Genomic DNA, 14,872 nt, shown 5'->3' on the forward strand with positions numbered 1-14,872 from the left:
CTAGGGGATTCTAAGCAGCACATTAAAAAATTCTGATCTATTATGATCGTTAACGGGGCATCTGACCCCATTTCATGTCATTATTTTCCTTCCTTTTTAGATGGACCCGCACTTGACTAGTTTTGCTCTTTACCTGCAGATTCTATTTTGCGCTTCTAGGAACTCGCAAAGCAGTTTGAAGACCATTTCGCAGCGTCAGCAATTTACCTGCATGATTCTGATTACCTGACTACCATTAAGCAAGGTCCGCAAGAAAGTTTGAAGGACTATATTACCTGTTTCACGAAGATCGCCATGCGAATCACTGATCTTCACCCAGAGGTCCACTTGCACGCCATTAAAAGCGGCCTCCGCCCTGGCAAATTCCAAGAAGCTATTGCAGTAGCCAAGCCAAAGACTCTAGCCGAGTTTAGGGAGAAGGCCAAAGGTCAGATAGACATCGAAGAGCTCCGTCAAGCACGACGAGCAGAAAAGTTGGCTTTCATAAAAGACGATGATAAACTTTGGGAGAGCAAGAAGAGTTTCGAGCCCGTGCCCCGCTACGAGTCCTACACTCAGTTCAACACAAAGAGAGACGACATTATCAAGGAAATATTAAATTTCAAGTTAATCAAACCTCTCCGTAAAGCTGGCAGTTACGCTGAGCCGAAGAACGTTGATAAATCCAAATACTGCACATTTCACCAAAAACACAGCCACACAACGGACGAATGTATGATTGCTAAAGATCTCCTGGAGCGCTTAGCACGGCAAGGACATCTTGATAAATACATTGCAGGACACATGCTGAAACATCAAACTCCAAACTCCGACCAACATGCGCCAGCCTCGTCGTCCAAAGAAAAAGACAAAGCCCCGGCTCAGCCTAGAGGGGGTAATTAACTGTATTTCAGGGGGTTACGCCGGCGGAAGAGAGACAAGCTCCGCAAGAAAGCGCATATACAGAGCGATGTTGGCAGTTGAACAATCTCCCAGCAATCCGCAACCAACCCCAGACGTCCCTGAAATGACTTTCTGCTGTGCTGATTTCAAGTTCGACCACGTCAACTTTGACGATCCCGTAGTGATCTAAATTCAATTGGGTGACCTTATAGTTTGGAAAGTGTTACTTGATCCCGGAAGCAGTGCCGATGTATTATTCTTCGCCACGTTCCAGAAAATGAAGCTCAGCACTCATATCTTGCAGACTTACTCAAGAGACCTAGTTAGATTTTCAGGGGAGCGAGTCCCCGTGCTAGGATCAGTGTGGTTACAAACCACACTCGGTGAGCAGCCATTAACTAAAACACAAGATATACAATATCTTGTGGTCGATTGCTTTAGTCCTTATAATCTCATTTAGGAAGACCTTTTTTAAATAGGTTTGCTGCTATTGTTTCAACTTTTCATCTTTGTATCAAGTTTCTTGTGCAGGACAACATAGTTGCAACTGTTCATGGTGATCTACATGAAGCTCGGCAATGCTACAATAACAGCCTAAAGCCGATTAAAAGAAGCAATCAGGCACGTGTCAATTCAATACAATCTGGACAACCACTGCTATGAGCTTGATCCAATGGCCGACTTTGAAGATCGCCCTACACCAAATGAAGATCTGACAGAAGTTACCCTCAACGAGGATCCCACCAAGTTCACCTTTATCGGAACATCCATCAACAATGAGGAAAATTAAAAGCTGATCAATTGCTTATGCCAGAATGCTGACCTATTTGCTTGTACTGCGGGGGACATGCCTGGCATAGACACATCAGTGATCACATACAAATTAGCAATCAATCCAACGTCTCGGCCAAAAGAAAAGGAACCTCGGAACCGAGAAGCGTTTAGCATCTGTAGCAGAGGTTAAAAAGCTCATTGACGCCGAGTTTATCCGAGAAATCCGGTTCAGAACATGGTTGGCCAACGTCGTAATGGTAAAGAAGAATAACGGTAAATGGCGCATGTGCATTGACTTTACTGATTTAAATAAAGCCTGCCCTAAGGATGCTTATCCTTTGCCGAGTATTGACACTTTAGTTGATAATTCTTGTGGCTATGGTACCTTGAGTTTCATGGATGCATACTCTGGTTACAACCAGATCTTTATGCATTCATCAGACCAAGAAAAAACAGCATTTATAACTGAATATGGTAATTACTACTATAATGTTATACCTTTCGGATTAAAGAATGCAGGTGCAACTTACCAGCGACTGATGAACAAGATCTTCGAGAAACAAATCGGCCGGAACATCGAGGTATATGTCGATGACATGGTCGTCAAAACAAGGGTCGGCCATTGATGAGCGGATAATTTGTACGCTTTTTGGCATTGTTTTTAGTATGTTTTTAGTATGATCTAGTTGGTTTTTAGTATATTTTTATTAGTTTTTAGTTAAAATTCACTTTTCTGGACTTTACTATGAGTTTGTGTGTTTTTCTGTGATTTCAGGTATTTTCTGGCTGAAATTGAGGGACCTGAGCAAAAATCTGATTCAGAGACTAAAAAGGACTGCAGATGATGTTGGATTCTGACTTCCCTGCACTCGAAGTGGATTTTATGGAGCTACAGAAGCCCAATTGGCGCGCTCTCAACGGCGTTGGAAGGTAGACATCCTGGGCTTTCCAGCAATATATGATAGTCCATACTTTGCCCAAGATTTGATGGCCCAAACCGGCGTTTAAAGTCACCCTCAGAAATTTCAGCGTTAAACGCCGGAACTGGCACCAAAATGGGAGTTAAACGCCCAAACTGGCACAAAAGCTGGTGTTTAACTCCAAGAAGAGTCTCTACACGAAAATGCTTCAATGCTCAGCCCAAGCACACACCAAGTGGGCCCGGAAGTGGATTTTTATGTCATTTACTCATCTCTGTACACCCTAGGCTACTAGTTTTCTATAAGTAGGACCTTTTACTATTGTATAGGGAGATCTTTCAATCTTTGGATCTTTTGATCATGTTTTGATGATTGAACCCTCATTGGGAGGCTGGCCATTCGGCCATGCCTAGACCTTATTCTTATGTATTTTCAACGGTGGAGTTTCTACACACCATAGATTAAGGTGTGGAGCTCTGCTGTACCTCGAGTATTAATGCAATTACTATTGTTCTTCTATTCAATTCCGCTTGTTCTTGTTCTAAGATATCACTTGTTCTTCAACTTGATGAATGTGATGATCCGTGACACTCATCATCATTCTCACCTATGAACGTGTGACTGACAACCACCTCCGTTCTACCTTCGATTGGGTGAATATCTCTTGGATTCTTTAATCAGAGTCTTCGTGGTATAGGCTAGAACTGATGGCGGCATTCAAGAGAATCCGGAAGGTCTAACCTTGTCTGTGGTATTCTGAGTAGGATTCAATGATTGAATGACTGTGACGTGCTTCAAACTCCTGAGGGCGGGGCGTTAGTGACAGACGCAAAAGAATCACTGGATTCTATTCCGGCCTGATCGAGAACCGACAGATGGATAGCCGTGCCGTGACAGGGTGCGTTGAACATTTCCACTGAGAGGATGGGAGGTAGCCACTGACAACGGTGAAACCCTTGCTTAAGCTTGCCATGGAAAGGAGTAAGAAGGATTGGATGAAGACAGTAGGAAAGCAGAGAGACGGAAGGGACAACATCTTCATACGCTTATCTAAAATTCCTACCAATGAATTACATAAGTATCTCTATCTTTATCTTTATAGTTTTATTCGTATATCACCATACCCATTTGAGTTTGCCTGACTGAGATTTACAAGGTGACCATAGCTTGCTTCATACCAACAATCTCTGTGGGATCGACCCTTACTCGCGTAAGGTTTATTACTTGGACGACCCAGTACACATGCTGGTTAGTTGTGCGAAGTTGTGTTTATGCCATGGTATTGAACACCAAGTTTTTGGTTTCATTACCAGGGATTATTTGTGTTGTGAAAAGTATTGATCACAATTTCGCGCTATCAAGTTTTTGGCGCCGTTGCCGGGGATTGTTGAGTTTGGACAACTGACGGTTCATCTTGTTGCTTAGATTAGGTATTTTTTTTCTTCAGAGTTCTTAAGGATGAATTCTAGTGTTTCAAGGTGATGTTCTTATCATCACCAAAGCTGATTGATCTTCATCAATTTAGCTCTTGAATGCAATGTTCTGCTGAAGCTTGGCTGACCATGTCTAATTCCTTTAGACTGAAGCTTTAGACTAATATTGCATGATTCCTGGAATTCTCATTAAGAATTTTGATACCTTTTTCCACTTTATTTTCGAAAAAAAAAGCACAAAAAAAATTTACAAAATCATAAAATCCAAAAATATTTTTGAGTCTAGTGTTTCATTTTAAGTTTGGTGTCAATTGCATGCATTCATTCATGTGTCTTAAGGATCTTCAAGTAATTCTTGATGATTTCTTACTATGGTCTTTGAATTCTCTTGACTTCAGTGTTTATGTGTCTCATATGCATTCTCATTAGTGTCAGTAGTATACAAACTGCTAAGTTTGGTGTCTTGCATGCATTGTTATTTGATTTTAGTTGCATTCTGATTATTCCTCTTTAGTAAAAATCCAAAAATATTTTTAATTTGTGTCTTTTCAAGTCAATAATACAGAGAATTGAAGATTCAGAACATACTGCAGAGGAATTACACAGAAAAAGCTGGGCGTTCAAAACGCCCAGTGAAGAAGGGCAGACTGGCGTTTAAACGCCAGCCAGGGTACCTGGTTGGGCGTTTAACGCCCAAAAGGGTAGTGATTTGGGCGTTAAACGCCAGAATGTGCACCATTCTGGGCGTTTAACGCCAGGATGGCACAAGAGGGAAGATTTTGTTTTTAATGCAATTTTTTTTCAGGTTTTCAAAGTTTTTCAAAATCAAATCTTTTTCAAATCATATCTTTTCAATCATATGTTTTCAAAATTGATTTCTTTCTATTTTCAAAAATACTTGCTATCAATTAATGATTTGATTCAACATTTCAAGTATGTTGCCTTTTCTGTTGAGAAAGGTTTAATATTTGAATCATATCTTTTCTTGATAGCCAAGTCATTAATTTTCAAAATCAAATCTTTTAAAATGTTTTTCAAATCATATCTTCTCAATCACATCTTTTTAAAATCAATCATATCTTCTTAACCACATCTTTTTCAAAATAATTTTCAATCAAATCTTTTTGATTTCTAATTTCAAAATCTTTTTCAAAAATCACTTGATTTCTTTTCCACTCTTGGTTTTTGAAAATCAATTAAGGTTTTTCAAAATGTTTTCAAAATCCTTTACTTAATTTTCGAAAATTTCTTCCCTTCTTCTCACATCCTTCTATTTATGGACTAACACTATTCCTTAATGCAAAATTTGAACTGCATCTTCTTTGATAAGTTCGAATTTTCTACTTCTGCCTTCCATTTTCTTTTCCTCTGACACCTCAAGGAATCTCTATACTGTGACATAGAGGATTCCATATTTTCTTGTTTTCTTCTCTTTCTTATGAGCAGGAGCAAAGACAAAAGCATTCTTGTTGAGGCTGATCCTGAACCTGAAAGGGCCTTGAAGCGAAAGCTAAGAGAAGCTAAGGCACAACTATCTGTAGAGGACCTAACCGAATTCTTCAAAGAAGAAGAACTCATGGCAGCCGAAAACAACAACAATGCCAACAATGCAAGGAAGGTGCTGGGTGACTTTATTGCACCTACTCCCAACTTCTATGGGAGAAGCATCTCTATCCCTGCCATTGGAGCAAACAACTTTGAGCTTAAGCCTCAATTAGTTTCTCTAATGCAACAGAATTGCAAGTTCCATGGACTTCCATTGGAAGATCCTCATCAGTTTTTAGCTGAATTCTTGCAAATCTGCGACACTGTTAAGACTAATGGGGTTGACCCTGAGGTCTACAGACTTATGCTATTCCCTTTTGCTGTAAGAGACAGAGCTAGGACATGGTTGGACTCACAACCTAAAGAAAGCCTGGACTCTTGGGAAAAGCTAGTCAATGCCTTATTGACAAAGTTTTTTCCACCTCAAAAATTGAGTAAGCTTAGAGTGGAAGTCCAAACCTTCAGACAGAAGGAAGGAGAATCCCTCTATGAAGCTTGGGAAAGATACAAACAATTAATCAGAAAGTGTCCCTCTGACATGCTTTCTGAATGGAGCATCATAGGTATTTTCTATGATGGTCTCTCTGAACTATCCAAGATGTCTCTGGATAGCTGACAAATGGATTTTTGCCGGTATAGAAATTATCAAGTAATCAATCGTAGTATAGTCTAAACCAACGCAAAATCCATCATCAAAGTAATTCTACAATCTACAACCGAGATTATTAGTCCCGAGTCGTTCTTCCCTAGGAATGCTACAAGGATGAATGTTATTGGTTAAGTGGTCTTTTGTGGCTTGAAGAGTGTGGCATAAAAGTGCTAATAAAAGAAAACAACAATCAATCAATATTAAAAGCCTTGGCCAAGGTTGAACATTGGAAGTTCCATCACTATAGCTTCCTTCAATTGTGATGACAAAGGAGTGTTGCTTTACTTAGTTAACCCCTAATTATAGAGGGAAGTCAAGTAAAAGTAACTAACTTGAGTCACAAGTCCTAGTCTTACCCTAGGGAAGTCTAGCTTTAGTGCACTCCAAGTCAATTAGCAATCCTCAATTCTTAATCAACAATTGACATCCATTATTCAAGTATCTCCAATGACTCAACCCCTAGGCCAAGTGAGGGGATACTACTCCATATCTAAAGTTGGCATTTTCTCAAACACTTGGAGAGCAAGAATGAAAGACATAGTAAAATGGAGAGAAGAGAATTAGAATCAAAGCAATTCAACACAAGAAATCAACAACAATCAATGGTGGACGAAATTGTGATCACTATTCTTTGATGTGCATTCATTGTAAAATTGTGGAATTTAGGTATTTGGCACAAGTGGACACAACTCTGTTCAACTGACCAGCAAGTGTACTGGGTCGTCCAAGTAATAAACCTTACGCGAGTAAGGGTCGATCCCACAGAGATTGTTGGTATGAAGCAAGCTATGGTCACCTTGTAGATCTCAGTTAGTGATTGGAATCATAGAGTCAAATGGAATTAAATTGGATAAATAAAATAAATAAAAGGGATAAGAATACTTATGCAGATTCATTGGTGAGAATTTCAGATAAGCATATGGAGATACTGTATGGCTCAAGGACGCCTACTCTCCTACTGCTTCAACTCAATCTTTCTTACTCCTTTCCATGGCAAGCTGTCTGTAGGGCATCACCGTTGTCAATGGCTACATCCCATCCTCTCAGTGAAAACGTTCCTATGCTCTGTCACAGCACGGCTAATCATCTGTCGGTTCTCAATCAGGTTGGAATAGAATCCCTTGATTCTTTTGCGCTTGTCATCACGCCCAGCCTTCAGGAGTTTGAAGCTCGTCACAGTCATTCAATCACAGAATCCTACTCGGAATACCATAGACAAGGTTTAGACTTTCCGGATCCTCATGAATTCCGCCATCTATCTAACTTATACCACGAAGATTCTGTTGGGGAATCTAAGAGATACACATTCAGGCTCTGTTGCATGTAGAACGGAAGTGGTTGTCAATCACGTGCGTTCATAAGTGAGAATGATAATGAGGGTTACTTATCATCACATTCATCATGTTCTTGGGTACGAATGAATATCTTGGAATAAGAATAATAGGGATTTGAATAAAAGACAATAGAATTGCATTAATACTTGAGGTACAGCAGAGCTCCACACCCTTAATCTATGGTGTGCAGAAACTCCACCGTTGAAAATACATAAGTAAAGGGTTCAGGCATGGCCGAATGGCCAGCCCCCAAAACGTGATCACAGGATTCAAAATACAATCCAGGATGATAATATGATAGTAAAAAGTTCTATTTATAATAAACTAGCTCCTAGGGTTTACATGAGTAAGTAATTGATGCATAAATCCACTTCCGGGGCCCACTTGGTGTATGTTTGGGCTGAGCTTGATCTATCCACGAGCTGAGGCTTCTCTTGGAGTTGAACTCCAAGTTATGACGTGTTTTGGGCGTTCAACTCCGGATCATGACGTTTTTCTGGCGTTTAACTCCAGACAGCAGCTTGTACTTGGCATTCAACGCCAAGTTACGTCGTCATTCTTCGAATAAAGTATGGACTATTATATATTTCTGGAAAGCTCTGGATGTCTACTTTCCAACGCCGTTGAGAACGCGCCAATTGGAGTTCTGTAGCTCCAGAAAATATATTTCGAGTGCAGGGAGGTCAGATTCCAACAGCATCAGCAGTCCTTTTGTCAGCCTTCTTCAGAGTTTTGCTCAAGTCCCTCAATTTCAGCCAGAATTTACCTGAAATCACAGAAAAACACACAAACTCATAGTAAAGTCCAGAAATGTGAATTTAACATAAAAACTAGTGAAAACATCCCTAAAAGTAGCTTAAACTTACTAAAAACTACCTAAAAACAATGCCAAAAAGCGTCTAAATTATCCGCTCATCAATCAACAATGAACAACAATGAAAATGAGATCTTCAATGAATCAATAGAATCCAAAACAACAAAGCTAAACCTAAGATCTATAAGAATTGAACAATTACAAACACTAATTGAGGTTAGAGAAGATGATCTACAACATGAACAAAGTAAATTGAGAGTTGCAATGGATCTCACCAAGGAATGGTTGAGAATTGAGAAAATGAAGATGAATCCTAGAGAGAAGTTGGAGTTTCTCTCTCTACAAATGTAACTAACTAAAAATATCTACCTAAGGATCTAAAATTAGTCTATGGATGTGAATGTGTGTCAATCCCCTTCAATCCTTGGCTCTTATATGCATTTTGGCGCCAAAGTTGGTTGCTGAAACCTTCCAAAATCGCCAGGCACGTGTTGCAATAAAAGAATCACGTGCGGACCACGACGCGTGCGCGCAAGGTACGCGTGCGCGTCCCTGGCTAATTCTGCGATGTGCGCGCGAGCGCCTTGTGCGCGTACGCGTGCTTGGCCGAGATCAACTCTTTGGCTTTTTGTGCTTCTCTCCACTTGCATGCTTCCTTCCTTGCTTCCTTTGATCCATGCCTAGCCTATTTCAATCCTGTAATTACTAGCAAACACATCAAGGCATCTTATGGAATCAAAGAGAAATTAGAATTCATCAAAATAAGGATTGAAAAGCATGTTTTTACACTTAAGCACAAATATGGGAGAGATACAAAACCATGCTAATTCATAGGCTAAATGTGACAAAAGGTTATCAAAAATACTCTAAATTCAATACAAAACAAACCGTCAAATTGGGGTTTGTCAACCTCCCCACACTTAAACCTTAGCATGTCCTCATGCTAAATTAAGAAGGAACTAAGGGTAATGACATTTATTGAATGCAACTAAACTATATGAATCCTACCTAAAGGCAACTACCTAAAGTAAATGCAAATGCTTAATTCAAACATATCAAATTGCCAAGAGAGCATGTGTAAGCACAAGGCTAGGAAATAGGAATTAATTCCAAGCCACAATTGTATTGAATTATCAAAAAGAATTTAAACTTGCAAGAATATAGATAATATGGGTGAACACATGTGATTGAACCTTTGAACCCTCACCGGATATGTGTATCCGCTCTATTCACTCAAGTGTTTAAGGGTCAATTCACTCAATTCTCTTCTAATCAAGCTTTCCAAAATTTGATTTTCTTCTAACAATCAACATTTATTCAATGCATGCATACATTTATCATGAGGTCTTTCATTTAGGTTGTAATGGGGTTAGGGTCAAGGTAGGATCATTTATGGTTAAGTGGACTAGGATTTGAATCTTTGATTAGCATAGACTTCCCCACCTAACTATATAATGTCCTATACAAGTTCAAACTATTCTAACTACCCATTCTTCACTTTTTTTTTTTTTTACATATTCATGCATCCTTATTTGATTAATAACACCTATGCATTGATTTCTTTTTATTGACTTCACTTTGGGGCATTTTGTCCCCTCTTTATTATTTTTCCTTCTTTTTCCATATACAATTTTTTCTTTTCTTTTCTTTTCTTTTTCTCATTTTCACTTTTATTTCTCTTCCTTTTTTTTTCTTTTCATTTCTTTTTTTTCTTTTGTCAAACTATATACAAGAACATCAATGCATAAGGTTTATTCATTTAATCAATACAAGAATATGTACCCAATTCCTAAACATGAAAGTGTACTACCCCTTTTATCCCATCCAATGTTCCCAAGCCTCACCAACTTTGAATAATAAACACCCTCACTAGCCTAGGCTAATCAAAGATCCAAACAAGGACTTTTATTGGTTTTCCGCCTTGGGCTTGTAATGTGCTAAATTGAGAATAAGTTGGTTAAGCATAGGCTCAAAATTGGCTAACAATGGAGAATAAAAGGTTGGCTATTTGGGTAAGTGAGCTAATGAAGTAATGGCCTCAATCATATAAATGCATAAATACAAGAAATAAATGGATATATAGAATCAAGCAAATCAAGGGTCACAATCATAGAAAGAGAGCAATTTCACACAAGAATGGAAAATAAGTGGTTATAAAATGTAACCACATCAATAGGCTCAAGTCTCACAAGCTTGTGTTCTTGGTTCAATACATGCTTCACAAGGTATGAACTTCAAGCAAGTTTTACCAAAAATTTTCTTTTTTCTTTCAATCAATTGGGTTAATGCCCTATATTTAAACTTCTTGGAAAAATTTCAATATTTGACTAAGCATTGTTGTGATTGAAAAATTCAAAAATTTTCTTAGTTCACCCTTTTCTTTTTCACTTAAAACAAATTTCTTATGCGAAAAGGGTGACTAAGTGTTTACAAGTCAAAGTATGATTTCTAATCACAACCACGAATTAAAAAGAAAGATATGCAAAAATGTATAAAGAAAAATTCAACTAAAAGTAAAAGTATGAAATCTATCATCTAAAACATCTAAGGATATCCATAAGCATCGAAGTATCTAAAATCCAAAATAAATCCAAAATAAGTAGTAAAAGTATCAAGCAGTAAAAGTATCCAAAATAAACTCAAAATACATCAAATATATACAAAGAGTGTGCAAAGTAGGATAGCTAGCAAAGTGGCCAAAATGTTCACCGGTATCTAATGATGCCACCGGCTACCTCCCCACACTTAAGATTAAGCATCGTCCTCGATGCTAATCCTGAGGATCAGGGATAGGTACACCGATAGGCTGGTGGTGCTGAAGGTGGTTGCGGTGAGGGAGGGGAAGAAGATGGTGGAAGGTTGATGAGAGTGCGCGTGCGCGCACTTGGTGCGTCCGCGTGCAGTGGAGAATCTAGGGACCTACGCGTGCGCGTACATCGCGCTTAAGCGTGGATAAGCAAAATGGGAGAGGACGCGCGCGCGTACAGTGCGCGCACGCGTGCATGGAGTTAGGCTAGGGGCTTAGAGTTGGCCCAACTCAGGCCTAACTCTCTGGAGAATGGCCTGGAAGTTGCGCAATCAGATCGGCGCGCAGGCGGCATGTACGCGTCCGCGGGTAGTGAGAAAATTTGGAGGTCCATGCGGGAGCGTACAGTGCGCTCTAGCGTGGGTGGCAGAATAGGTATGAGCGCGTGCGCGTACAATGCGCGCACGCGTACATTAGATTAGGCCTGAGGCTTAGGATGGGCTTGAGGCACACCCAACTCTCGGGTCCATGGCCTAGATTGGTGGCAGCACGCAAGGACGCGCGCGCGGTAAGTGCGCGTCCGCGCGAATTTCCCTGTTCTCACAAACGGCACGCACGCAGGTAGTGCGGGTACGCGGGGGTTAGGTTGGGCTCAGGGCATAATGTTCGCCCAAGAGAGGCCCAACTCTCGGATATGTGGTCGATGCTGAATCCGCACAAGGGCGCGTGCGCGTACTTTGTGCGCACGCGTCCACCCCCTTCTCTCTTTTTGTTTTTTTTGTTTTTTTTTTTTGAAGAGGATAATGCCTAAAAGCTCTACTTGCCCAAAGACTCCCCATGGTGCCTACAACTCCTTATTTAGTCAAAAACCACACACTTTCTAAAATGCAAGTCAATTTGATTTCTCAAAGTCTGTCTGGAATGCAAAATGCACCAAGCAGTACTAAAGAAGCTTCATCTGAAAAAGAAGCTTATGATCCTGAGAACCCTTCAATGGAAGAGGTGAATTACATGGGAGAACCCTATGGAAACACCTATAATCCTTCATGGAGAAATCATCCAAATCTCTCATGGAAGGATCAACAGAGACCTCAACAAGGTTTCAACAATAATAATGGTGGAAGAAACAGGTTTAGCAATAGCAAACCTTTTCCATCATCTTCTCAGCAACAGACAGAGAGTTCTAAGCAGAATAACTCTGACTTAGCAACCATGGTCTCTGATCTAATCAAAACCACTCAAAGTTTCATGACTGAAACAAGGTCCTCCATTAGAAACTTGGAGGCACAAGTGGGTCAGCTGAGCAAGAAAATTACTGAACTCCCTCCTAGTACTCTTCCAAGCAATACAGAAGAAAATCCAAAAGGAGAGTGCAAGGCCATCAACATGGCTGAATTTGGAGAGGAGGAAGAGGCAGTGAACGCCACTGAGGAAGACCTCAATGGACGTCCACTGGCCTCCAATGAGTTCCCCAATGAGGAACCATGGGAATCTGAGGCTCAAAATGAGACCATAGAGATTCTATTGGACTTACTTCTGCCACTCATGAGCTCTGATGAGTATTCTTCCTCTGAAGAGGATGAGTATGTCACTGAAGAGCAAGTTGCTAAATACCTTGGAGCAATCATGAAGCTGAATGACAAGTTGTTTGGAAATGAGACTTAGGAGGATGAACCCTCTTTGCTCACCAAAGAACTGGATGACTTGTCTAGGCAGAAACTGCCTCAAAAGAGACAGGATCCTGGGAAGTTTTCAATACCTTGTACCATAGGCACCATGACCTTCAAGAAGGCCTTGTGTGACTTAGGGTCAAGTGTAAACCTCATGCCTCTCTCTGTAATGGAGAAGTTAGGGATCTTTGAGGTGCAAGCTGCAAAAATCTCACTAGAGATGGCAGACAATTCAAGAAAACAAGCCTATGGACTTGTAGAGGATGTTCTGGTAAAAGTTGAAGACCATTACATCCCTGCTGATTTCATAGTCCTAGAGACTGGGAAGTGCATGGATGAATCCATCATCCTTGGCAGACCCTTCCTAGCCACAGCAAAGGCTGTGATTGATGTTGATAGAGGAGAATTGATCATTCAAGTGAATGAAGAATCCTTGGTGTTTAAGCTCAAGGATATCCCTCTGTCACCATGGAGAGGAAGCATGAAGAGCTTCTCTCAAAACAGAGCCAAACAGAGCCCCCACAGTCAAACTCTAAGTTTGGTGTTGGGAGGCCACAACCAAATTCTAAGTTTGGTGTTGAACCCCCACATTCAAACTCTAAGTTTGGTGTTAGGAGGTTCCAACATTGCTCTGAGCATTTCTGAGGCTCTATGAGAGTCCTCTGTCAAGCTAATGACATTAAAGAAGCGCTTGTTGGGAGGCAACCCAATGTTATATTTTATCTATTCTCTTTTGTTATTTTATGTCTTTTGTAGGTTGATGATCATGAGAAGTCACAAAATCAATGAAAAAAGCAAAAACAGAATGAAAAGCAGAAGGAAAAACAGCACACCCTGAAGGAAAGCGTACTGGCGTTTAAACGCCAGTAAGGCTAGCTGTTGGGCGTTTAACGCCCAGTCTGGCACCATTCTGGGCGTTTAACGCCAGAAAGGGGCACCAGACTGGCGTTAAACGCCAGAAAAGGTCAAGAAGCTGGCATTAAACGCCAAAAATGGGCACCAGCCCGGCGTTTAACGCCAGAATTGGCTAAAAACGCATTTTTGCATGCCATTTGGTGCAGGGATGACTTTTCCTTGACACCTCAGGATCTGTGGACCCCACAGGATCCCCACCTACCCTACCACTCTCTCTCTTCTTCACCCATTCACCAATCACCTCAACACCTCTTTCCCAAAAAACCCTTCACCTATCAAATCTCATCTTTCTCTTCACCACTCACATCCATCCTTCATAAAACCCCACCTACCTCACCATTCAAATTCAAACCACTTTCCCACCCAAACCCACCCATACATGACCGAACCCTACCCTCTCCCCACTCCTATATAAACCCATCTTCACTCCTTCATTTTCACACAACCTAAACACCACTTCTTCCCCTTTTGGCCGAACACAAAGCCATTCCCTTCTTCCTCATTTCTTCTTCTTCTACTCTCTTCTTTCTTCTTTTGCTCGAGGACGAGCAAACCTTTTAAGTTTGGTGTGGTAAAAGCATTGCTTTTTGTTTTTCCATAACCATTTATAGCATCCAAGGCCGGAGAAACCTCTAGAAAGAGGAAAGGGAAGGCAAAAGCTTCTACCTCTGAGTCATGGGAGATGGAGAGATTCATCTCAAGGGTGCATCAAGACCACTTCTATGAAGTTGTGGCCTTGAAGAAGGTGATCCCCGAGGTCCCTTTTTCACTCAAAAAGAGTGAATATCCGGAGATCCGACATGAGATCCAAAGAAGAGGTTGGGAAGTTCTTACCAACCCCATTCAACAAGTCGGAATCTTGATGGTTCAAGAGTTCTATGCCAATGCATGGATCACCAAGAACCATGATCAAAGTGTGAACCCGGATCCAAAGAATTATCTTACTATGGTTCGGGGGAAATACTTGGATTTTAGTCCGGAAAATGTAAGGTTGGCATTCAACTTGCCCATGATGCAAGGAGATGAACACCCTTACACTAGAAGGGTCAACTTTGATCAAAGGTTGGACCAAGTCCTCACAGTCATATGTGAAGAGGGCGCCCAATGGAAGAGAGATTCAAGAGGGAAGCCGGTTCAATTGAGAAGGCATGACCTCAAGCCCGTGGCTAGAGGATGGTTGGAGTTTATTC

The sequence above is a fragment of the Arachis hypogaea genome, chromosome 10 (genome assembly GCF_003086295.3).
Source record: "Arachis hypogaea cultivar Tifrunner chromosome 10, arahy.Tifrunner.gnm2.J5K5, whole genome shotgun sequence".
NCBI classification, from domain to species: domain Eukaryota; kingdom Viridiplantae; phylum Streptophyta; class Magnoliopsida; order Fabales; family Fabaceae; genus Arachis; species Arachis hypogaea.